Source organism: Cricetulus griseus, chromosome 6 (assembly GCF_003668045.3).
Source record: "Cricetulus griseus strain 17A/GY chromosome 6, alternate assembly CriGri-PICRH-1.0, whole genome shotgun sequence".
NCBI classification, from domain to species: Eukaryota; Metazoa; Chordata; class Mammalia; order Rodentia; family Cricetidae; genus Cricetulus; species Cricetulus griseus.
The window spans coordinates 112,701,659-112,727,729 of NC_048599.1; the positions used below are offsets into that span (position 1 = coordinate 112,701,659).

General features: G+C 36.9%; 1 protein-coding gene across 2 annotated transcripts in view; it reads right to left on the reverse strand.

Annotated features, from left to right (window-relative positions):
• Slc4a10 (solute carrier family 4 member 10) overlaps window positions 1–26,071 on the reverse strand; it is a 156,006-nt gene that overhangs the window by 119,334 nt on the left and 10,601 nt on the right. For both annotated transcript variants that reach the window (XM_035446804.1, XM_035446803.1), the window contains exons 2-3: window positions 17,512–17,658; window positions 9,070–9,208 (exon numbers count right to left, since the gene is read on the reverse strand). The gene's annotated coding sequence lies outside the window, so the exon portion shown is untranslated. The remainder of the gene's footprint in view (window positions 1–9,069; window positions 9,209–17,511; window positions 17,659–26,071) is intronic.

The window sequence follows — 26,071 nt, forward strand, 5'->3', positions numbered from 1 at the left end:
TCCCAGCTTTCTGGGACTGGAAAAGCTATAAGCAGATTTCTGAATTAAAGAAATGGATCATTTTATGATCCAGAAAGTGGAAAATTTCCAACAATTCATATAACAAGGAGGTACTCAGGCCAGAAAAATAGATTCCAATTTCAATTCTCATTTCTATTATGAAGGTTGAAAGTAAAGAAGATCTAAAAGGCAATAATAACCCAAGAGTACAGTAATGGTATGCATATATTGACAATAACCAATAGCTTTCTAATTGCACTTGAAATGTGCTCAACAAGAGGAAAACCATGTCTGGTACTGGAAACTTAGCTAACTACTCAGTACTAGTGAAGTCATGGATCTTGGAGGAAAATCTACAACCACTATTTACTAAACCAGCATAGTCCCTAAAAAAGAATCTAAACATTTGTCCTTACAGCCACAGATAAGTGTAGTTTTCACATCTATCAAGAAGGCTTCTCTTTGCAACAGATGAATACCACTACAGAAACCACAACCAGTCAAAATGCATTATTATGGAGTCCTGTCCCAGTGAATCCATCTACAAAACACTTGTATACCTAAGGGTCAGAGAACATTTTGGAAGAGGATCAGGAAAGATTGTAAGAGCCAGAGAATCAGGAATTTTTTGTGAGACTGTGTCTCCTAGTGATATCGGAAGCTACACCCATACAATCTCAATAACATGACTAGGGAAACATGAAGTGAAAATTTGACACCACCAACAGAAATACCAAAGTAAAAGGGGGAAAAGCCCATGAGTCCTCAATCCTACACAAATAACTGCAGGCAATTAAGGAATGATGAGAGAAAAAGAAATAGTCTTTTCCAAGGAAGAATACAACGAGTGCTTATCCAATAACAAATGGTCATTCCTGAAAACATAAGTCCATAAAAATACAAATAACATTATGTAGACTGTGCATGTCATGTTTAGGAGGGTTGAGAGCAGTGGTTCTCAACCTGTGGATCATGACCCTTTGGGGGCTAACATATCAGACATCCTGAATATCAGATATTTACATTACAATTCATAACACTGGTAATATTATATTTATGAAGTAGCAATTCAAATAATTTTATGGTTGGGATCACCACAACATAAGAAACTGTATTAAAGGGTCATAGCATTAGAAAGGCTGAGAACTACTGGTTTAGAGGGAAGGACAAAACATTGTAATTATAATTTCAAAAACTAAAAAAAAAAATCTCAAAAAATGAGTGCTTCTTAGCAACAAATTAGAGATTTGCTTCAATTAATTCACTGTACAGTTATCTCATCCAACACTTCTCCTTTCCTGCCAACCAGGAACATCTATTTCCTGTAGCCAATACAGAACCAATGCTTCTACCCTTAAACAGGGATGTGTGCACTTTATTCCATTATAAAGGTTTTAAACACAAAAGGGGCAGAGTTACATCACAGCATTGTAGAGGTGAACTTATATATTGCTTTTTTGTTACCAAATAAAGATAAGCAAATATATCTTGTATTTTTGAAAAATCAAGATTTTGTTTCATTTTGTTTTCTTTTTAATGTTGTTTGGTTTTGCTTTTAGGCTATTTTCATTACGTAGCCTTAGTTTGCCTGAAATTCACCATGTAGACCAGGTTGGCTTCAAGCTCACAGAGATCAACTACTTCTGCCTAGAATTAAGAGAGCATACCACCATGTCCAGCTTACCTTATTGTTTTGGATGCAGTTGGAAAGAGGTGAGGTTTACTACTTTATGAAAAGTTTTCATTAAAGACAGTAACAACAGAATAGCACACCATCAATTTAAATCACACAAAAAAACAATAGTAAAAAATAACATAATGGGTAAAGGAATATTATTTCATAGGTAAAAGTAAGCATATATAATATGTCAAATTTCACTAATAAAAAATAAATAATGGTATGTTTTATATCTGAAATAGAAAAACAGCATGAGTTAGTGAGGATCAATGATTTGGAGGGAGTAAATTTATACACCAAATTTATAATAGTAATTTTGTAATAGCTATCACAGTCAAAGAAAAAAATTCTTTCTTTATTACATAAAATTCTGCTGTTAAGAATTTATCCTCTGCTGCTTCCTCTCTTTACTCTCTACTCTCTCTTCCTTCTCTTCTCTTCTCCCACCTATGTGCTCTCACTGCCTCTCTATGGCGACTGGCCATGGCGGTCAGCCATTACCCCTATTCCTCTTCTCTCTTAGTCTCCCTACTCTGCCGGGCCATATAATAAACTAGTCAACATGTCTCATCTTAAAGCTTTCTCTTTTCCTTTTTTTAAAATAAAAACATAACATTGGCGCCCGACTTGGTTTAGACTCTCTCCGTAAACTCTCAAAGCTTGCTGGTGGCATCAGCTTTCTCTGTAACTCCTTCTGCCAGGGGCATGGGAAATTTCAGGGATCCTAAAATCTGAACTCATAACCCACTTCCATCTCGGCTTTTCCTGGTACTTCCTCCTACCTGCAGTGCCCTGAGATGCCAGGACTCTGTACACTTCAACTTGCCACTTTTCCAACTAAGGATCTCTGGAACTCACTCATCTGCCTGTTCGCTGCAATCCGGTAAGATATCCCTTTTCCCATGGGGCAGACCCAGCACTCCATTTTGGGGTTCACTGCCTTTTGGTGTACTGGGTACATTTTTTCGGTTTCCGGACTGCTGAGCCTCTTAAGGGCTTTCTGCTGGGTGCTCTCAGACAGAGCAATCTGAACCTTTTTTTTGCCTTGCCCATGGGAAATACATTTTACAGTACCTTCCAGTTACTGCCAGCAAGTAGGTAAATGAGCAGAGTTCTGCCTCCCAGTGGGAACTTTCTTTCACCTGGGAATGTACCTCATTCTTCTGTTCTATCTCTGACCGTGTTTCTTCTTGGTTGGCAATGTCTGTTTGAGACGCTCTGAGAGTGCTTTTGTTTGTTTGCTGGTTTTCATTTTTCCACACGAATGAGGTTTGCTGTTTGGACTCCGGTATCCTATTGGTTTCACACGTCTTACTGCCTCACTCATGGAGAAAAACTTCCGGCGGATGAGAATGTGCTTACGTCCCCCTCTCCCGCCCCTCCCCCCATCTCAGCCCTGTGGGCTAACCTAGGGGCCGCCATCTTGGTCATGTGCCATCCAAACCACATGACCTAGCTTAGGCTTGCCCACTCAGTTCAGTGACTTGCACTGGCAAGCACTGCCACCAGACATCTTGCCTTTTATTTCTTCTTTCACTTGTTGGGTTCATTTCCTGAGGGTCAGGCATGGGATCCCGCTCCAGGAGTGGTGCTTTTTTGCTTTTTTGGTTCGGACCGCTGGGTCCTTTTTCGGTTTCGGGACAGCTGTGTCCCCTTCGGGGCCAGGCCCCTGCAACTCCCATGGGCAGACGTGCATCCGGAGAGGAGCTTTTGCCGGTTTTCCACTTGCCTCACCAATGGGAAATGCATAGAGGAACCTTTCTGGTTTCATCCAACAGGCAGGTAAACAGACAAAAGTGGCTTATGGTTGCCACCATCTTGGTCATGTGACCTACCTGTAGGCACGCCCAGCTCCAGTGGCCTGTGCCAGCAAACCTGTCTACCAAATTTTTGATTTCTGCCAGATCTTTTTGCTTTTTATTTTATTTTTTGTCTATGATTTCTTCTTTCACTGGCTCTGTTGTTCATGGCTTGTTTACTAAATACTGTGCCTTTCCAGGACCCTCTGTTTAAGTCTACTCTGTCCCTTTAAATCTCCTGTCCGTTTGCTACAATGTACGGATCAGAGATTACATTCTGGTTCCCCCTTTTACTGTTATCCAGTCCTACTTGTCTCTGTACCTGTAATTTAACTTTGTACTTATCTAGCTCTATATGCAACTTAAACTATGCAAAGTCTCATATTTCTAAATTGCTATCTACCTTTAAACGATGGCAAACATTTAAAGTCATAAAGGTCTAATTTAACTATACTTAAAATATAAGCTAAGTCTATACAACTTAAATTTAACTCATATATCTTTAAATGATGATCAAAATTTAAAATCACAAAGGTCTATTTCAAATTAACAAAATATTTATACCACTCAGTTCATCCTATAAGCCATTTACAAAGGTACAGCTTTTATTACAAAAGGGGATTTTTCTCTAACTAAAGGCAAATTTAAGTGCTGAGATACTAAACAGACAGCCCTCAAATGCTCAGAGATCTAGAGAATATGGCATTTAAAATGTTTTGTTAAAAAGCTTTTTATAACAGAGAGATAGGCCAACTTCTGGCTCCACCCTATTTCCTCCAAGGGCACTGAAGAAATGCTAGTCACTGAGCAACTCTGCCCTTCACCTCAACAAGGTACTCCAGACCGTGGACAAGATGACAGTGGAATAGACTTTCCCCGAGTTGCTTGGGGTAACGGTAGGTGAGTCTTCCTATAGTCTGTAATCCACAGGTCACATGCTATTAGCAAGAAGGCAGGTGTCCTGCAGTCTACTACTATGGATGGAGGACCTTGGGGTGGCTTTCCATGCAGCCTGCTGGCAAGTCTCTGTTATTCTTTAATCATTGATTCAGGTAAAATCTTATCCTTCTCAAGAACTCTGATGCTTTTGACAACTGGTAGTCTTGCCAGCTTAAAGCAAAACAGATTCCAGGAACAGGTATTTTAGGATTTATCTATGTGAAGATAGGAAAATGTAGTTACGAAGGTCTGGGGATGGAAAGGTCTAACATGGTGGATAAATGAAAGTTATGAGAATGTAGTTATGAAGGTCTGAGGATGGAAAGGTCTAACACAGTGGATAAATGCAAGTTATGAAGGTCTGAGAATGGAATGTCTAAGATGGTAATGTAAAGTGTGAATTAAAGGTATAAAAAGTCTGAGGATAAAAAGGCTTATGTGATGATAAAGTGAGTTGAGACATTAAAAAGAATGAAATATGTTCCTGATTTCTCTATTTCTCATGCTACTGTTCATAGTCAGTTCTACAATACCACTGTATGATCATAACTACTAGGTCAAGATTAAGATGCTTTTTATTATCCTAAAAAAAATCTGTCAATTTTAAAATGGTAATGCTTTCAGACAAGTTGCTTCTAACATGAATAAGCTGCTAATGTGTCTAATACTTATGTTTCCACAAACTCTAAGGATTCTTGTAAGTTCCAGGGAGCTGAATTGGATCCAAACAAACAGGTCTAAGAGGCGTCAGGGAGTTCCGTACAGCCTGGACTGCAATGAAAAAACCAGCTACCCCAGGACGTGGCAGCACCCCAACCTTCTCAGGTCCCCCAAAGATGGTCAATGCCCCCAACGTCAGCAGGAAGCAGTCTTGAGAATTCGACGCCCTTATTCCTTAACCTGCCATGTCTAACACCCCACCTTTTTAAATAATAAGTAGAGGTGGGAATGAAAGGTTCAGGCTTTGATGCTGATTGGCTCTATCTCTTTAAGAGACAGACCCTGCTCCCTGACAACAGGGCACGCACAAGAAAACGTGCTACGTCATCATCACGTCACCTGCTACGCAGGAGATCTCTGGGCATGCGTGGAACCTCAGTGTGCATGCACAGTCTTCCCTTTAAAAGCTCCAACTTTCCTGCTTCACTCTCTCTGCTTCCTCTCTTTACTCTCTACTCTCTGTTCCTTCTCTTCTCTCACCTATGCACTCTCTCTGCCTCTCAATGGCGACTGGCCACGGCGGTCAGCCATTATCCCTGTTCCTCTTCTCTCTTAGTCTCCCTACTCTGCCAGGCCATATAATAAACTAGTCAACATGTCTCATCTTAAAAAAAAAAGAATTTATCCTCCATAAATAAGTACAATATAGTGCTAAAATATATGTGTAAAAGATCATTACAACAATTTTATTGGGAAAAGAAACAAACATGAACATCTATCCAGTCTAGCTAACTAAATTTCATCCATCTAGTTTAATGCAATGCCATAATTTAAGAAAAAGTATAAAATTTATATGGTCAATATAAGAAACATTATAAGTGTATGAAATTAAAACCAAGTTAAGCACTTTATAATATAAATTGAAGAAGGAAAACATGCATATTAAGTTTCAAAAGGAACTTTTAATAGTGATACCCCTTGAAGGAGGCATAAATTAAGATAGTCTACTATTTCATACTTTTTGAGTTTTCAAATATTGGCAGTTTTCTTTTGGCTTGGTTGCTTGTTGTTAACCAGGATTGCCTAGAAGAAAATCCCTCCTTTCCCCCCTTTAAATTACTTCAGTGTAGCTAGGCATGGTTGCACACAGCTTTAACATCAGCACTTGGGAGGCATAGGCAGACAGATCTCTAAGTTTGAGGCCAGCCTGGTCTACCAAGTGAGTTCCAGGATGGTCAAGGCTACATAGAGAAACCCTGTCTCAAATAAACTACTTCAATGTGTATTTTTATTTTCAATAAACATCAAATGGGCCAGTATTGTTCATTATATTCATTATCATTCATTCAATAACATGGAAGAACACTTAACACTAAATCTGTTGGACAGAGTTAAGGCAAACTAGTACAGCTTCAAGTTTAATATCTAATTAAATGAATTGCTTTCAGCATGAGGCCCCTAAGGAGGGCACTCAACATCAAAAACAGTCTAATTAGAACTGTCTTACAATGGGAAATAGATTAACAAAACAATAACCTCTGTACTTATTATGTACTCAGAGCCCATCCTCTCCCTCTGGTGAACATATCAACCCTTCTGCTTTTCTGCTTGGCCAACTCCAAACACAGCCACCAAGAGTCATCTTAGGAAGGATACAGCTCAGCTGTATGATAAATCTATTTTTAGCTTTTCAATAATCATTACTTTCAGCTTTTGAGATTAATATAATTAAATCATTTGCATCTTCCTTTTTCTCCTTAGTTACTGTTCTGTTGCTGTGAAGAGATACCATGACCAAGGAAACTCTTATAATTTAAATCATTTAATTAGGAGCCAGCTTAGAATTTTAGGGGCTTGGTTCATGATCATCATGGCAGGAAGCACACAGGCATAGAGCTGAGAGCTTTACATCCCGATCCACATGCAGCAGGCAGAGAATGAGACACTGGGCCTGGTGTGGACTTTTGAAGGTTCAAAGTCCATTCTCAGTGACACATCTCCTCCAACAAGGCCACACCTCTTAATCCTTCCTATACAGTTCCACTAACTGAAAACTAAACATTCATATAAATGTGCATATTGGGGTATGATTCTCATTCAAACTACCATGCATTTTGTTCCTCCTGACTCTCCCAAATATCCCTCCATGTTCTCTTTCAAATTCATGGCCTCGTTTTTCAGTAATTATTGTGACATTCACTATAAGTAATATTATATAGACTGATCAGATTGTATTTACATATTTAAGAATATATATATATATATACATATATATATATGAATACAGTATTGTGTGTGTGTGTGTGTGTGTGTGTGTGTGTGTGTGTGTGTGTGTGTGTGTAAAGTGTATGATGCTGAGAGGGAAGAGAGGACATGAATTAAAATCTCAAAATACAGCAAATTAAAAAACTAAAAAAAAATTGAGTGAGCTCAGGAATCATCCATCCTGTGTAGTTATTCTGACTCGTTCTCTGCTACCTTGTGGTAAAGTTTCTTGCCATAGAGAATGTGGTCCTCAAATCAAAAGTATTAAACATAGCATCAAACAGAAGCTTGATACAGAAATGAATCATCACAGTAAATTTTGTTGGAAAAAACTAAATTTCTATCAATGTTGGCTAAATAAAGCTCAATTATATAACAATGAGATAATTTAAAAGATTGTATAAATTTATGTTGCTGATACAAAAAAATGCAAAACTTGTGGTTCTATGCCTAATACATACAAAATCTACATTTTTACTTAGACCTCATGTGAGTCATAGTCATATAAAAATCTGGAAATCAGTAGAACAAGGAAAATCCTAGGCTTTCCCAGTTACTATGCATGCCTTAGCCACAGTATTGAATACACAACATTTACAACTATATCCTTGTGTCTAGACTAAGACTGTGAGATTATTGACAGCAAGATCTAATGCCTTTTCTCCTGCTGCTGCTGTTCTATAAACCATTTGATACTCCATAAATAATTAAAAATACATGAATTATGTGTAAATGATCACAAATTAATGAATGGTATAAATTTTAATCCACTGATTTTATAGTAATTCATCAATTATATGGCACTACCAAAATATTAATTACAAATGATAGAAAAGGTAGATTTATCTTTTTTAAACATACATAGCCAGATGATTTATTTGTATTTTCATGTAGCAAATATTCTTTTGACATATCTATAAAGTATGTAATTCAATTTTACATATTTATAATTACAATAAAACATTTATTATTATGACTAGAAATAGCATCATAAAATTTTAATATTGTTTTTGTACTAATCAAAATGATTAACAAGCGAATCTTAGTTTTTTCCATGTTTTTATTTGAATTAGAAACAAGATTGTTTAACATGTCAATCCCAGTTCCCTCTCCCTCCCCTACCACCCTGGCCCCCAACTAAAACCCTACCTATCACATAACCTTTCTGCTCCCCAGGGAGGGTGAGGCCTTCCATAGGGGGTCTTCAGGATCTGTCATAGCCTTTGGGATAGAAAAGGATAATGTCTTTTAAGAAGACATTAAAAAACACTAAATTATCCTAGAAAAACAAGATAAAATATTTTTATACATTACCAAATACTATGTGAAATTGAGGACTATAACTAAAGCCTCTTTTCATGTTTATTCTTTATTTTTAAAAAAGCCCCACAGTGAAATTATGATATCACCAATTGGAGTATAAGTCAGAAGCTGAAAAGATAGAAACAAATTACTTTTGATTTCCATTGTTGTGTTGATAGTTCACAAATCATGTTACTGTTTATCTTTAAGACTGCAGCTGTAGCTGACTCAGCATCACTGTTTAATTACTGCCTGCAGATGTAATTCTGACCCATATCCCATTATAAGATCTGCCCAGGCCAGATGAGCAATTCAGAAAACTGCAAAAACCCTAGACACTTGCAGAATTGTTGCACTGGGACTCTGTTCTTCTGATGACGTAATTTATAAAGAAATACATTTTCACTCTATGGCCCAAACTTTTACCTGGCTGTTTCTCGCCATTCGGCATCTTCCCCTTCACGCCAGCAAATTTCATCTAGTTCTGTGAAAAGGTCATGAGGAATGTGCTCCTCGTCATCATCCTCAGTTCCAAGAATAAACTGTACTCGCTGTGATGGGGTATCTATGGAAAAACACACAGAAGGACATATGTTTATCACAGCTACAAGCTTTAATGTCCCAGTTGATACCTTTGATACAACTCCAACCCCACACCCCTTGTTTTCCTCACCTGAGCATTCAACTAATTTTAACATAATACTGTCTAACATAATTTGGGGCCACAAATATATAAGTGTATATGCATAGAAAACCTGTGTAGGAAGAAATAAAATTGACTATATCATAGAAGACATGGTTTATATACAAAGAAAATATCACATGAAACCTAAAAATAAAGAAAATAACTAGAGACATACATAGCAAGATTACAGGGTATAATTCTATTCAGATCATTCTTATACACTAGATTATTATACAGTATAATTTAATAATCAAAATACAATGGCTTCAAATATTATTCAAATGGCTTGAATATTTAGGACTAAATTTATGGAAACAAATAGGATGCCTGTATTCTATAGACTATAAAACCTCACAAAATGAATGATACAAACTAAATTCGTGCTAAAAACTACTTTTTTTAAAACCTTGGAACATATGGGGAAATTAAGAATGTAAGGAAGATGAGAGCAAGATAGAGTTGATAGACATGTATATAGAAGTCTTACTATGGGATTAACAGATCATCACAAGAAACTACAATGAACAGTAGATAGCCAGTACTTGAACTGCCTGACTTAGGAAAGACTAAAGAAGGAATGAAAGACCCAATCACAGCATAGCTCATGAACCTGAGGGATACTGTGGATGGATTCAGTGCAGAGGAAGCAAGAAACTTAATAAAACAACTATCCATCACTCCTAGAGACAAAGGCTATATTACATGAAGCAAAACAAGGGGCCCTCGTCTTTGATTTACTGGCTCATACAAGCCATTAAGGACAATTGGTTATCTCCTGAAATTCTCATGAAGATCAGACACCAGATTATGATAAAGACAAGCTTACAGAAGAGACTGGGCATTAGAGAGGAAGTGTTGGTGCCCAATTCAAGAGAAACAGCATACGTAACCTAATAAATAGGTATGCAAGAGACAGTGTTTGATGTCCATTTCAAGAGCAAAGACAGGCATTATTGAGGAAATTGGGTGTGCAAAGCCTGTATTTGATGCCCAGATAAGACCAAATTCACAGAAGAGGTAAGATAAAGGTTAATTCATCAGAGACGTCAGAACTAATATGGGCCTTTAGTGGTTTTGCTGAGCCCTAGAGAGGGCCATGATCTTTATGTAATGGGGGAGGCTTTAGCAGACTAGCATCACCTAAACTGGCACATCATTCAGATTCATAAGGTGCTAAAGCAATCTGGAAATGTTAAGAAAAAAGCAGGCAAAGGTAACTATCCAGCTCACTAGAAATAAAATGTGACAAGATCTGTGCCCAGTAAGAATTCTCAGGCAGATAATTAACAGAAAGCCAAAAACATTCCTTTAGTGAATTTCTGGAAGACTATAAACTCTGAGCAGAAATTCATGGAAGGAAAGATTAAGAGATGAACAACTATTCCCCCAGAGGATGCAGTGTGAACTTTGTTGAGGATGAAGTGTTTTGTCCAGCCCATTTCAGAATCCAGATGTGTGGGATAACAAACCCTTAATGGGCCTGACAGCTGATTAGAGCATGTGCAGTTGATATCTCCTGATAGCTTGCCTAGACAGAGAGAGTAAGTGTGCACAGTAGATATTTCCTGACATCCAGCCTGGGTCTGCCAGAGGGCCTTGACAACAGCAGATGAGAGATGATGTGGACCTATGGACAGTGACCACATCACCTCAGCAGATGCCAACTCAGTGGATTGCCCTCCTTCGGCCAAAGTAGAGGGATATACAAGGCCTTTTCCTGGAACAAACTGAGCCTCTTGTTTCAGCTTGTTCGTGGTGCCTGTGTCATTGGTGTCTCATCTACTTCCCTCCACCCCCAAGCGGCACCTGTTGAGACCCTGTAACACTGCTGATGGGAAAACAGTTCTGGTCTAGAGCCTATCATAGCTAAGAGGCAGATTCCAGCAGCAGGCGTAGTGGGCTAAAGTCAGTCCTTGTGCCTATGCCAAGCCAAGAAGCACAAGCCAACCTTCCCAAGACTGCATAGAGAAATGCCCAGGCCCCTGCTTCATGTAGCACATCCTAGGATGAGGAGTGTGTTGTTCTTTTGTCTAACGATGTGACTATATAATACCTCCCAAACACTTAACGGGCACTGTCTTACTGTAATGGATGACAGTGGCATTCAGACATCTTACCCAACTTTGGTAAAAAGTTGCCATTGCACAATGCTAACCTTTAAGGGTCTCACCATTTTGGAAAAGCATCTGGAAGAGTAGTAAAGACTATAGGGAAAAATTTATACAAAGGCAACTTGCATGATTCAAAAAGGAGTCTAAGGTTGTTGGGTGGAAACCCTACACATCCCTATGATTCTAGAAAAGTGCACAGGGCTAGAAACAGGGACACTGGTGGCATTTAACTAGTGAAGTCCTATTACAATGATTGTGTGATGGTTTAAATGATAAATATCTCCCATAGGCTCACATATTTCAAAGCCTGGTTCCTGGTTCCATTTAGGGAAGTTGTAGAACCTTTAGGAGGTGGAGCCTTAATAAAAGATAATTCACTGTGGGTGGGTTTTAAGTATTTACAGCTACACCTACTTCCAGATTGCATTCCGTGCTGTGTATGTCCCTTTGGAGATTTGAATGTTCTACACTCTGCTCTGGCTACCTGCTGCCATTCCACTCATACTATTCTGAACTCAACCCTGAACCTTCAAGTCAAAATACAGGTTTCTCCCATAGGTCACTTTTGGCCAGGGTGTTTTATCACAACAAAAAGTAACTAATGCTGGGTGATGATTCAAAAACTGAAGAATGGAGACAGAAGATGTTTTGACACTTGGAGAATAACCAGAGAAAGGGAATAATTTGGGAGCAGAAAGGGAAATTTTAAAAAATTTGGTGGGCAATAAATAGGAAAATTGATGTTGAACAAATACATAATTTGTGCAATATTGTCTACAAGATTCAGCAATATGTCATACATAATTTGCATGTCAATATATTATAAAGTGAAAAAGGAAACTACATTTTTACTGCATATTAGTTTTGGGCACTGGCAAAGTATTTTCTTTGTAGGTAATAATAATGCTGTTTAGTATTACTAAGAAATATTTTAAGAAATCTGTCAAACTACATTTTATGTAAGATGAGCTATTAATTGCAATAATTGAGTTAATAGCTAAATCTCATGATTCATTACTTCTTCAAAGGAAGATGCTAACTTAGGAAATGAAGCATGTTTTCTGAAAACGAGACTAATAAATTCCTAAGAAACAGATACATTTAAAGGTGTGCCAGGTGCATTTCTTAACTACTTTGTCTGAGATAAGGATCTAGCCCAATATTATCCTACAAGGATACTATCTTAGAGATTGTCTTTTGTTTCCTGACCTGATCTCAGCAAATACATTATTTCTAGTTGGTTTGCTACCACTTGTTATTTTACAATAAAACACTACATCAAATAACCATAAATATAATATTATTGTAATCTATGGTTACACTAAGAAATCAGTTCAATATTTCCTTTGGATATGTGTAGGGCAGGCAGCACAATTGTTTTCTTGTTGTATAAAGGAGCGTCCTCAACCTTCTAGTTGCTTTCAAATGACATACCTTACAGGGGGAACGCCTTATCACTGGTATGCTCCTAATAGCTCTAAAACATGTTTCCTTTTGCTATTTCTAATTATATCAGTTTACTACTCATCTATAATTTGGGTGTCTATAGAACTATGCATCCACCCATAAAATTCAATTACTATCTACATGAGACTTAAACTTGAGAATTTTTAGTGTATCCCTCTAGAAAGCATCAAGGTGAGTCACAATATACCTCCAGTGTACAAATCAAAAAGTAAACAAGAAATAACAACCTCCTACTCAAGAATAAAGAGTCACTCAAAAAGACTTCTCTAAGACACAATAACAATAACAGTAGCATAGAAAATAGCAATTTACGTTCTCTGCTTCTTCTTCCCTCTGCTCCTCTCTTCTCCCATCTACACACTTTCTCTACCTCTCTATGGTAACCAGCCATGGCGGTCAGCCATTAAGCCCTGTTCCTCTTCTCTCTTAGTCTCCCTACTCTGCCCTGCTTCACTCTCTCTTTGCTTCTTCTTTGCTCTCTCTCTCTACTCTCTCTGCTCTGCTCTTCTCTTCTCCCACCTACGCACCTCTCTGCCTCTCTATGGCGACCGGCTATGGCAGTCCGCCATTTACCCTATTTCTCTTCTCCTTTAGTCTCCCTACTCTGCTAGTTAATATGTAAAAAAAAAAAGAAAATAGCAATTTACTCTTTAATGATAGAGACCATTTACTTGTTTCAAAATAACATATTCTTTCTTATTTCTGGCTTTTAATTCTTTACAATAAAAATAATTTTATGGGTTTATGCACTATTCATCAAAGTCTATTTGTGACCCTCAGCAATATTTTAATATCATTTAAAAGGATTTGGGTTTTGTTGCAATAGAAATTCATAATGTATTGTCTAATGTCTATTTTTTGTCTATCAGAAGTAGGTACTTTAAGGTAGTATGATATATGTTATGTAATATATATAATAAAAAAAGAAAAATTCTCCTAGTTAATGTTAACTATTTCCTCTTAAAAGACTGGTATTTTATTGATTTAGTAGCAGCTTCTGAAATCATAAGCTACTGAAATATATACTTCAGCCAAAATTTTATAAAATAAGTTTATAGCAAAATACAGCAAGTAAGTATTTAACATAAACTAGATATAGAATATAGCATAATCAAGTTCAAGAAACTGTGTTTATAGTTAATAAAACATAAAGTGGAAGTAAAAATGACAAAACAGATAAATTTTCCTAAAGAATAATATCTTTTCCTCTGAGTAGACTATAATAGAATCTGGAGACGCATCATTAAGAGAATTAAAACATGGATCCAGGGTTCCTCCAAGCCCTTCATTCCTTCATTCATTATTCTTTGTCCTACTGTAGCCTGTCTGTGGGAGTGCCTCCTCCCACCATACTTCCATTTTCTGGGGACTCTGCTTGTTGGTGGAGACCAAGTTTAGCTCTTTCCAAAAGACTTTATCAACCTTTTCTTCTCGTCCATCTCCGTTCCTTTGTGTTAGCCTGCAACACAGAGAAACACTTTCTACCAGGACCACCCAATGGCTACACTGGGCTGGGTCTCAAAGAACTCTCTACTGGGGAGACACAACAGCCACCACTAAGCAAGGAGGAATACCTTGCTTAGCCTAGGTACGGGGGGGGGGGGGGGGGGCAAGGGGGAATGGTCTTGCTCCTGCCTCAATGTCATGTGACATACTTTGTTCACTCCCTATGGGAGGGAGGCCTTGCTCTCTCTGAGGCATGAATTGGGCTGTGGGTTGGGGGAAGGTTCATGGAGCAGGAGGATGGGAGGGGGAGAAACTGGGATTGGTATGTAAAATAAAAATAGATTGTTTTGAAAAATAAGAACAAAAGTAATTAGAAAAAAGTGTCGAGTGAAATAAGTACATCAGTTAGAGTGTAACTATGTTATCTAGTGAGGAGAAGGTATTTGGTATTATCTATTAAAGTTCAAAATATACACACTCCATGGTGCAGCAATAACCAGTCTGACTCATGTGTATAAAATGTTCACTGACAGACATAAATAAAAGTATCCATATGACTTTACTCATAGTTGCTCCTACACTCTAAATTTCTATCAACACTAAAATGTTTAACATACAAAAGTCCATTTGTATGTTATATAATAATGAAAATGAATAAATAAAGCTGTATCAAAAACATTAATGAGTTTTATAAAAAGAATACTGAAAAAGGGCATCCTGAAGGATGTCTTTTATATAAAATCAACAACAGGAAACTAACTCCATTTAAGAAGGAGGATATCAAGCCTTCCTAGAGAAATGAGAGCAGTGATCTGGGAAAAGCAGACAGGATTCTAGGGTCAGCTCAGTTGGTTGTTAAATGGGTGTTTCTGAATCATAGTTCAGTGAGTTGTGCAAGTGTTAACCTATGTTTTAGCACCTGTGAATACTGCTATTATACTAAGGAAAATAAAAAATTAAATATATTCTTATCTATCACCAAGTTGGGAGTTAAAATAGGAGCAAAAAGCTATTATTACCTTTCAAAAAATAGCTCTTTGAATTCAAGTTTGTCTATACCTGTTCCATTTCTCCTGAAATGTGCATTCAACTGGCCATCTAAACCTAGAAAAGTCATGTAATTCCAAGACTATGCTAATACACACAGTATCTTTGTGTACCACATTTGTAATAACTGGCAATTTTATATTCTCAAATTTATTTCTACTGCTTAGAGATTAATGAGCAGTAACTGACATAATCATCTTTAATCTTCTTGTGACATTGAGAGGCTGAAGGGAAAAATCAATTTTTCTGAATTTCAATCAATGTAATTCATATTTTTAGTGACTGTAAGTTCACTCTTGAAACTGGTCATTCTAAAATACTCATTGATATTCCCACCTAAAAACAAAATTTAAATTATACAAAGTGAGTAAAGGATGACTCAAAAATTAAGAAGATGCAAAACTGAACAGTTTCCATTTGTTACAGTAGAGAGTAGTAGTAAATATTTACCATCGAATTTTTATGAAAACTGCTGTAATTATTGATAACAGCATAAAAAGTAAGGGGATAGAGATTGGGGAAGTTGTCTGCTTTTTGAGCAAGCATGACAACTTGAGTTTGGATCCCTAGAAGCCACATATAAGCCAGGCCTGTCAGTACATGTCTACACCCCAGAACTATAGGAAAGTGGAGAGATGAGGACTCCCGGTGCTTTCTGGCCAGCCAGTCTGCTGACTAGTGAACTCCAAGTTCACAAAGAAGCCTTATCTTGGGAAAAATAAAGGTGACAGCAACTGAGGAAAATATCTGATGTCAGAGCTTCTGACCTCCCCCCCCCATGGATACAGATACATATGTATGTGTACCCATATGGACACACACACACACACACACACACACACACACACACACACACACACACACGTATATGCACATGAACACATATATACTTGTATCTGAAATTGTTTAAAAATTAAAGTTATCTAACTGTATTTGTTATTGGAAAATATTTTATGTAATCAAACATCCTCATTGCCACCACTACACAATCACTTTTGAACTCACCAAGAAATCACATTCCAGCTACTGGTTCTGGTGAACTGAAAGCAGTCATCACTTGTCTGTGACATAAGAGTACTTACTCTTAGCTATTCAGAAGGTCTTTCCTTTTCAAACAGTCAGATTCTTAAAACCCTGAGTCACATAACAAGTAGCATTATGTCTGATGGTATCGAGCATGTGCCAGGTGAGAGAATTCTCAGGAGTACCAAACTCCATGGTGGATCATCAAAGTCTGTCATATCATTTGGGGGAGGGCCTAGGCCCTCCTTTGAAGATGCCCAATGAAGGCCTCACTAGGTCACAGGTGGGTTGGAGGGGGTTAGCAGAGGGCATGCAAGGATTGGAGGGAAAGGGAAGGGGGAGATTCATATGTAACATGATTGTTTCTAAATAAAAAAAGAAATATAATCATAACCATTTTAAAGGTATGTTTATAATAAACTGAATAGAATATAAGCTCAAAAAAAGAGTACCAAACTCCAAATACTTCTCCAAAGACATTGTTATATTGATGGCTGACCTAGAAATTGTAACTCAAAATTATTCCCTGTTTTAAAGACTCAAACACCACTTTACAACATATGGTGTGAAACACCCAGATTCCCAGCAGATAAACCTCATGCTCCATGGAGCACTTCCCATTTGTTCTTCAAGTCTTTGGAAAGTAAATTCTGAACAATTTTGAGGCACTTGCAGTAATATCTTATAATATTTTCTTTGGACTCCTTCAGAATATTTCTTTGAAGCTTTCTCTCAATATAGAAATATTTATCATATATCTTCACTATACAAAATATCAAATCTCCATCTGAGTGTGGCAGTGTTTAGAAGATGGTCTCAGTCTCAACATGTGACTGAGTATTTGATTTTACCCAATGTAGAATAGTTTTCAAGCAAACCCTACTAAAGAAACTTGGAAAAAGTGATGTGCAAGAAGTTACGTTATTCAGAGACAGTGAATCAATGTGTCCCTAATGAGGCAGATCTTAGGTCTAAGCCTCAGTAAAGATACTCAAACAGTTTGGGAGGAAAGAAGGAGGTGATATTTAAAAAAAAAACAGTGGCTTATACATTGGGGAAATAATTTATTAAAACAAGAATGATGCTTACCAAAAGAAGGTGACTCTCGTCCATCCTCTAGTCCCGAATCTCTCTCTCTGTCTCTCTTTCTGTGTTTATGACCACGATGCCTGTGACGACGATGGCTTTTTCTTCCACCCAGGGGTACATGAACTCCAATAAATAATGTTCGGTGACCTTCATTAAAAAATAAGTGCACAAGTTAAAACTCTCACTATTCTAGAACACAGAAGATGATGATTTACATTTTAATGAAATCTCAGTTCAATTTAATTCAGAACAGTAAATTAATTGTTGAGTGTTTATGGTGCATAAACCTTAGTGCATATTATTACATTTTTGTATAGTTTTCTTTTTAAAGATACTTAGTGAAGAATACCACAGATGTAAAACCAAACATTAACAATATTTGGCATTTTGCTCTAATTTTGCAACTATCCTTATTATTATCTTAATGATTTCTCTGGTATCATTCACTATACTATAATTACAGTCTTCATTAGAAAAGGTTATCTGGCTGGATGGTGGAGACACATTCCTTTAATCCCAGCACTTGGGGGGCAGAGGCAGGAAGATCTCAGTGAGTTCAAGACCAGCCTGGTCTGCAAAGTGAGTTCCAGAACAGCCAAGACTGTTACACAGAAAAATCCTTTCTTGGAAAACAATAAACAAATAAAAATATTTGCTTTCTCCCTATACTTGTTTTAGTTTATCAATGTCCTATTAATATTTACAATAAAATTACAATAATGTCTCAACTAATGACAAGGTTGTTTTGTTTTTTTTTTTCCCAGTCATCCTCTTTGTTGTGTTTTGTTTCATTCATTCTGTTTCCTTTGTTGATTCCTCGTGTATTTACTCATTAAAAGCTGGGGATGTAATTGTCTATCCGTGTGTGTGTGTGTGTGTGTGTGTGTGTGTGTGTGTGTGTGTGTGTGTTATAGGCTCTAAGACATATAATGTGATGCTAGACTTCTCTCTTGAACTCACAATCTACATATTGTCCTATATATCAGACATATTCACCTAAACAACCTTCTCAGAGGCATGCCATCTTCAACAAGTCTATGAAACTCATATTGTTTTGTTCCAAGTAGGAACTGTTACCAATTAAAATGAATATGCCATCTATCCATTCTTCCAATGCTCTCCTCAGTATCCCAACTGGTACTGTCTTATTCTGGACTCTCATTATCTTTCATCAAGATTATTAGAATATCTATTGCTCCTTTGTGCATTACATGTAGGTCTATCACCAACATTGAGGTAATTTTAATGGAAAGTTTAAGGTCTTATTCTAGATTACATTCTAAATAACATGGGTCTATCATCCAATCTGAATATCTTACACATCTGGAATTTACTTTAAATATCAAATTAGTTCATTAGATTTTACCTAACTGCTTTAATCCTTGTGTACAAAGAAAAAGTTGCACATAAATAGCTATAGTAACTTTATTCCCAGCTATACATGTCACTTAATAGGAATGAGTACATTTATTTTCTAAGAAAATATAAGCAATTAAAGGAAATTTTTACAAGTAAGTAAAGCACAACTTCAAAAAAGTTTATTATTTTATTAAGTTTATATTATTAAGTTATTCCCTTAAGAAAATACTTATAGCTCTAAAATCGTTCTCAAGTGCAAAATACTACATAGTCCATAATACCAATATCTGGAGCTATTTGTCTCCTCCCAAACTTCATATATTAAATATTCAACCCAGTTGTGACTATTTTGTAAGCTGAGCCTTCGTAGAGGCAATTAAAGTAAAACAATTATAAAATAACTTAGATTCTCTGGGCAGTGGTGGCCCACACCTTTAATCCCAGCACTGGGGAGGCAGAGGCAGGCAGATCTCTGGAGAGTAGCCTGGTCTATGAGAGCTAATTCCATTACAGCCTCCAAAGCCACAGAGAAACCCTGTCTCCAAAAACAAAACAAAATAAATAAATAAATAAAACTTAGATCCAACGAGTATTCTGAAAAGAAGAGACAGTAAGGCCATCAATCACTTTCTAAGTAGAGACACATAAGTGATGTGAGAATGTAGTGAAAGACTGCTGCCTATAAGCCAAAGCAAGAACCAACCTACCACTGCCAGATTCCCTACATCTAGGAATGTAAAAAAATTAAGTTCTATTGTGTAAGCCATTCTGTGGCATCTTGTAATTGCACTCCAGGCTAAATAACACACAGAGAGAACCCTAACTAAAATTCTTATGGTAATATTAAATTTCAGGAGACATTTCATTAAATTATTAGATTTATTCGATATTCAATGCATATTACTTAGGCTGATAGTGTTTCTTTTAAAGGAATAAATCATCTATATAGTTTTATGATAGTATTAAAATTGTGTATGTTTAATTTAAAAAGCATAAATACTTATTTTGAGGCAGAATCAAAATACCCCCAAGTTCTAGAAAGATTAGAAGCAAGACTGACATTCTTCTAACCTGAAAGAAAATCTGATATTATGTTTATACATTAGTAAGGGCGATTAATAACATAAACGTGACATAATTATAGATCAATCCTCTGAAAAACATCAAGTTAAAAATAGTCTCTATATTTGTTTTTTCTGTATATTGCTCAATGGATCCACACAGGCAAGTGAAAACTGTAATTGTTTTAACTAATTCTCTTCAGAATGCTAAAATGCACTGCTTTTACTGGTAATGAGGCCTTTAAGCAAGAAATAAAGAACATGAATTCATATCTGTCTGTATCTCATCTTGTTTATCACTGCATTCATGGTGACATTGCTTTGGGATGAGGTAAATTTAAAGTAGCAATTGAAAGTAGTAATTGAAAGTAGTAATTGAAAGTCAGTTTTCTGAGCTTGAGTCAAATGCTTACATTCAAATCTTGTCTCTGCCTTATGTTTATATAAGCTTGTTTAGTAAACATAGAGCAAGCACAGTTAACATGGCCTTTACTGTAAAAGTTGCTTCTGATCCCAAAATCTAATGTTGTTTTTTAATTAAATAAAGAACATAAATATTTAAAATTTACTGAAATTCAGATTTTCTACAAGGGCATATCACACCTTAACCTTTTGGCCAAGATAACATATATGTAGTATCTACACATATACAGACAATAGAATGGATAAGACAAAATGTTGAACATAGTATCTATTACACAGAAGACAATGATACTTGTTATTTTGCTTTTCTGTTCACACTGTCAACCATCAGGGGTCTAATGGAGTAAGAAGGGACAAGAAATTTTCTAAGTCCCAGGTCATTGTCTTCCTGCTTATTTCTATATTTACCAACTTTTCTACATAACCCTGGCTTATGAAACAAAGGGATCATCTGTGTTTCCCATGATACTATATCCAACACTGCATTTTCTCATCTGATATATCACTTAAGAAAAGGAATTCAAGAAGCTTATGATGGCCTTATTCTACGATAAACTGGAAATTATGGATCCTGATCTGAATACTTTTCAAGATTACATAGATAGTAACTTTTATTTTTATAAGTAAAAGCCAACTTTTTGCTGAAAAGAAAACTTTAAAACAGACATAAATCAATTAAAATTTCCACAAGATTTTTTCTTTTTTATGGAAAATAGTCTTTTTTCCTCGCATAATATATCCTGATTATAATTTCCCCTCCCTCTACTCAACTCAGTTCTTCCTCACATCCCTTCTCAACTTGACCAACTTTCTCTGTCTCTCATTAGAAAACAAACAGACTTCAATGAGAAAATAATAAAATAAATTTTTAAAAGCCTAACACATTGGAATTGGACAAAACAAATGAACAGAAGGAAAAGCGTCCAAGAAAAGGCACAAGAAACAGAGACCCGTCGCTCATTTGCACACTCAGAAATCCCATAAAAACACTAAACTGCAAAGAGTAATATATAAGCAAAGGACTTGTAGTGCAAAAGAGAGAAGAAAAATATATACATAAAATTAAAGTGATAAGATAAATTAATAAGACAAAGGGAAAATTTCTGACATGAGACAAGGAACCTCCAAAGATGCAGCTGAGTTTTCTGTTGGCCATCTACTGTTGGATATGCAGTCCACCCTTAAGAGTAGTTTGTTTCCCCAGTGAAACTCTCCTGGAGGAAATTAAATTTTTATTTGCAAGTGGTTATCAACTGGAGATAACTTCTGGGTTAGAGACTCGTACATGTGTCCATTTCTTCTTTCAGCTCTAGGGACCCATCTGAAGCAGACCCATGCAAGATCTTAAGTGTAGGATCATTTAGATGTGACTATCTTGAAAAGATAAGCAGAAACAGTATCAACTGAGGAAAAATGTTTGAGACAAGTACAGAACATTAAAACCAAACATAATCCCAGCACAGAGAAGGAGAATTGAAACCAAAGTCTCAACCCTAAACAGAATGCTCTTTGCAATTGATACGTGCTAAGAAAGAGAAAACCAATTTTCTCCAATGGACTATCAGTAGGTAGGTATACCATCTACACTCCAGGCAGGCTAAAAGTCCAAAAGTAGTTGAACAACACAAAACAATCTCTCTCTCTCTCTCTCTCTCTCTCTCTCTCTCTCTCTCTCTCTCTCTGTGTGTGTGTGTGTGTGTGTGTGTGTGTGTGTGTTTTGGTTTTTGTTTTGGGTATTTTTAACCTTCATTTTTTGTTTTATAATTGTTTAGAGAGAGAGAAAGAGAGAAAGGATGAAACTGGGTAGGTAGGGAGGATTTGGGAGAATCTGGGGGAGTGGAAAGTACATGATCAAGATAAAAAATTATGTCTTATAACAATATTATTGGCATAGCCAAAATCAGTCATTCCTGGAATTCAAGTTGAAAGTTAAAAATGTGATTATTCTACTCAATTTCTTGCCAAATTGTGCCTGAGTGCTTTCTTTAAACAGTCTCTGAAAACTTAATCCAAAGTCTTCTCTTGTTGAGTCTTTGCTAGATGAGAAGTTCAAGATCACAGGAATTTCCATAGAACTCAAATCAATTCTGAGAATAATAAATGCAAATAGAAAACAGCTGTGGACTGGAAAAAATGTCTCCCCAAAGGGCATAGCTTTTTTTTTTTAACGCATATGTCAGTAAAGGGAAAAAATACTTTTTTCCATAGAGCAAAACAATGACTCAATAAAAATAATATTACTTCTGTGAGCAAACCATGTTAAACCTTGGTTTGACACTTAAACTATGTTGATACTATTGTGTTAGAAGGATCAAAATTGTAAACAGTTTAATTATAGAACAACACCAGCACTAAAGCAGTTCTTAATGTAGGGTAGCCACAGCATGTGTAATGTTTACGTTGCACAGTGAAGAAAGATACATTTGGTGACTAATGTTAGTAATGATATTTAAAAGCTAAGCCCCTTTCTTTTTTATTTGTCTGGTTTGAAGGAAGTCATACCATCTACTCATGAAGAGAATTGTGTTTTATTTTGTGAAATGACTACACCACACAGCTGGTACATAATTCCTGGATTGCTATAACCATTTGGTTTTGTCAATCCAAGAAATAGTCAAGTACATACATTAAGCTGAATAAACATGTGATCTTTAATACAATGCAGACTCTGAAAGAGTCTGAAAACATCATTTATTATAATGTACCAAAGAATTTTAATGCAACAGAAAGTCTTTGCTGAGGGGAAACAATAGGGAAAAGGAAGGAATGCAACATGAATTCATATGTGCATACAGCAAAAAGATATAATCAGACTGCTGCATGGTTTAGTATTGTTTTGTTTTGCTAAAAGAAAAAGGAAGCATTAAATGCATACTGGTCACATTTGCCTGCCCTTAGTCCACATTTGATTTCATTACCAAAGAAAAGCCTCACTACTGACTGCACTAGGTAGGAAGCAGAAGTCTTGAAAGCCTCACAGTTGCTCATCATAAGAGGCATAGCTAAGATCTCCAACTAGTGTAAGAGGTAATGTGGCATAATCTAGCCATACAGCTCTTGGGCATATACCTAAAGGACTCTCAGTCCTACTAAGGAAATTGTTGCTTATCCATTTTTGTTGCTGCTCTATTCATAGTAACCAGAAATTGGAAACAGCCTAGATGCCCATCAACTAATGAACAGATAATTGTAAAACATTATATTTTTACACAATGAAATATTACTCACGTGTTAAGAAAATTAAATTATAAAATTTGCAGGTAAATGGATAAAGCTAGAAACAAATCATCCTGAGGTGAGGAAACCCAGACACAAAAAGACAAATATTGCATGTTTTCTCTTATATATAAATATTCACTTTTAAACTTTCAATATGTGTGCTACAATCCAAATAACCACAGAGGGTAGATACCTATTAAGAGACCAGGGAGGAAGAGAAGATCTTCCAAGGAAGTAGAAATAGAAGGAAGTGTTATGTAAACATAAAGGGGAAGCTAGAAGGAAAGGATTTAATAGGGAGAAGAATAGCAAAGTAGGGTGAGGGAAGGAATATGGAAAAGACAACTAACACTAAAGGCCTTTTGAAAAAACTATATTGACTTTCCCCATCATGACTTTGAGCCCCCTTTCTCATATAATGAGAAGTCCATTCTCATATAATGAGAAGTCCTCCCTCACTTCGACTGGACTCCTGTAGCTCTGCCTGGTGCTTCAGGGTGAATCTGTGCATCTGCTTCCACAGTTGACCCAAACTTGTCAGGAGTACATGGGACCAACCTAGGCCCTCTGCATGTGGGTGACAGCTTTGTAGCCTGGTTTGTCCATGGGACCCCTGGCCTTGGGACCAGGATCTATCCCTAGTGCATGAGCTGGCTTTTCAAAACCCATTCCCTATGGTAGAATGCCTTGCTCAACTTTGATTTGGGGGTGGCGTGGGGCTTGGTCCTTCCTCAACTGATGTGTCAGGCTTTGTTTACTCCTAATGGGAGGCCTTACCATTTCTGACAAATGGATGGCGTGGGTTGGGGGGAGGTGAGAGGCAGGGGGAGGAGGGGAGCGAGAAGGAATTGCATTTGATATGCAAAATGATTTTAAAAAGAAAACTATATGGAAGCCTATAGTGGAGACACATCCTAAAATACACATATATGAAAGTAATCTAAATGGAGTCAACATATAATGAAGGAGATAATGCCCCAATTAGACATTTTATGCCACCAAGATGAGTTACATCTTGCTGAATCATAAGCCAAAGGGATCCCAAAGAGTACTGCAAATATCACTGGATATTGCAAGATTCTTGGTGACTTTCAACAACCTGATGGTAGGTCCTAGTGCTAAGGACAACACTTACTTATGCCATCAAGCACAGAGAAGTCACTGGTGCCTAACTAGATGCTTCAATCCACTGACTAGAGTTCACTCTGCTGGAAATTACTCTGCAAGCTTCAATCTCAAATCCTATGACCTACAATAATGACCTGCCTGCAAGTCAGGCACAGACGCAATAGTAGGACAAGCGTTATGATGTAATCAGCCACATTTTTATTAGATTTAAGGCCCAGTCCATGAAATGGAATTCATAACTTACATTGTTTAAGTGACCCAGAACCTTACTGTCATGGGCCTAGCAGAAAACCAACCACTATTATTCTGCTAAAGGAACAGAGCAATAAAATAACTCCTAATGACATATTGCTATAACCACAGATCAGTACATTGCTCAACCAACCCTCCAACCCTCTATAAAGATTATTCTTCTTGCAGTAGACAAGAATGAGCACAGAGACTGGACAATGTGCAGACAGGGAGACACTTTGTAGTACTTAGTTCTAAATGGGTTGTCTTCATCAAATCTCCTCCCCTGAAGGCTCAGGGATCTATGTGAAAGAGGAGGTAAAAAGACTGTAAGAACAAGAGGTAGTGGATGACTCCAAGGAAACAGAGACACAGAAGGATTAATGCACACATGAACTTGCAGGGTCTGTGGCAGCACATACAGGACCTGCACAAGTTCAACCTACACAAAATTTCAGCTGAAAAGTCAAAGTAGATTCAAAGTCTCACCTAGAGGTGAGATGCTATTTGCAAGTGATAACTTCTGGGAAAGGGAAAATCAGTTTTCTTCAATGGAATGTACTGGGTATATCAACCACATTACCAGGCAGGTCCCATTCCCAGGAGTAGTTGGCCAACACAAAATGAACTTGATTGTGTTTTGGGTGAGGGCGTGGGACTGAGGGCATTTTTTGTCTTATTGATTTTTCTATTTGTTTTGGTTTTGTGGATTTTTTTAAGAGAATATAAAGTTGGGTAGGGAGAGAAGTGGGGGAGGATCACAGAATCTTGGAAGAGTTACAGAAGGGAGAAAAAATATCAAATAACATTTTATGAAAATAAATACATACATACATAAATGAGGGGGAATCTATTCAATCAACTCTTGCATCTCCACTTGATGGTATGACTTACTTTGACAAATAGAAATCAGCAAATGTGTCACAGAGACTTGAAGAGAATTTGTGCACAGGTTTCTACTCTCTATTGCTTTTGGGAATTCAAGCCACCATGTAAGCATATTCAAATCAAGAGTGAATGATGATAGATCATGAAAAGTCTTTGTTGTCAGCCCTGTTAGCTGAGGGATAACAAATCTGATGGGGGATGTCCTTCTCTATGGTGTGAACATATGTTTCTCCTATTGCTTGATGAATAAA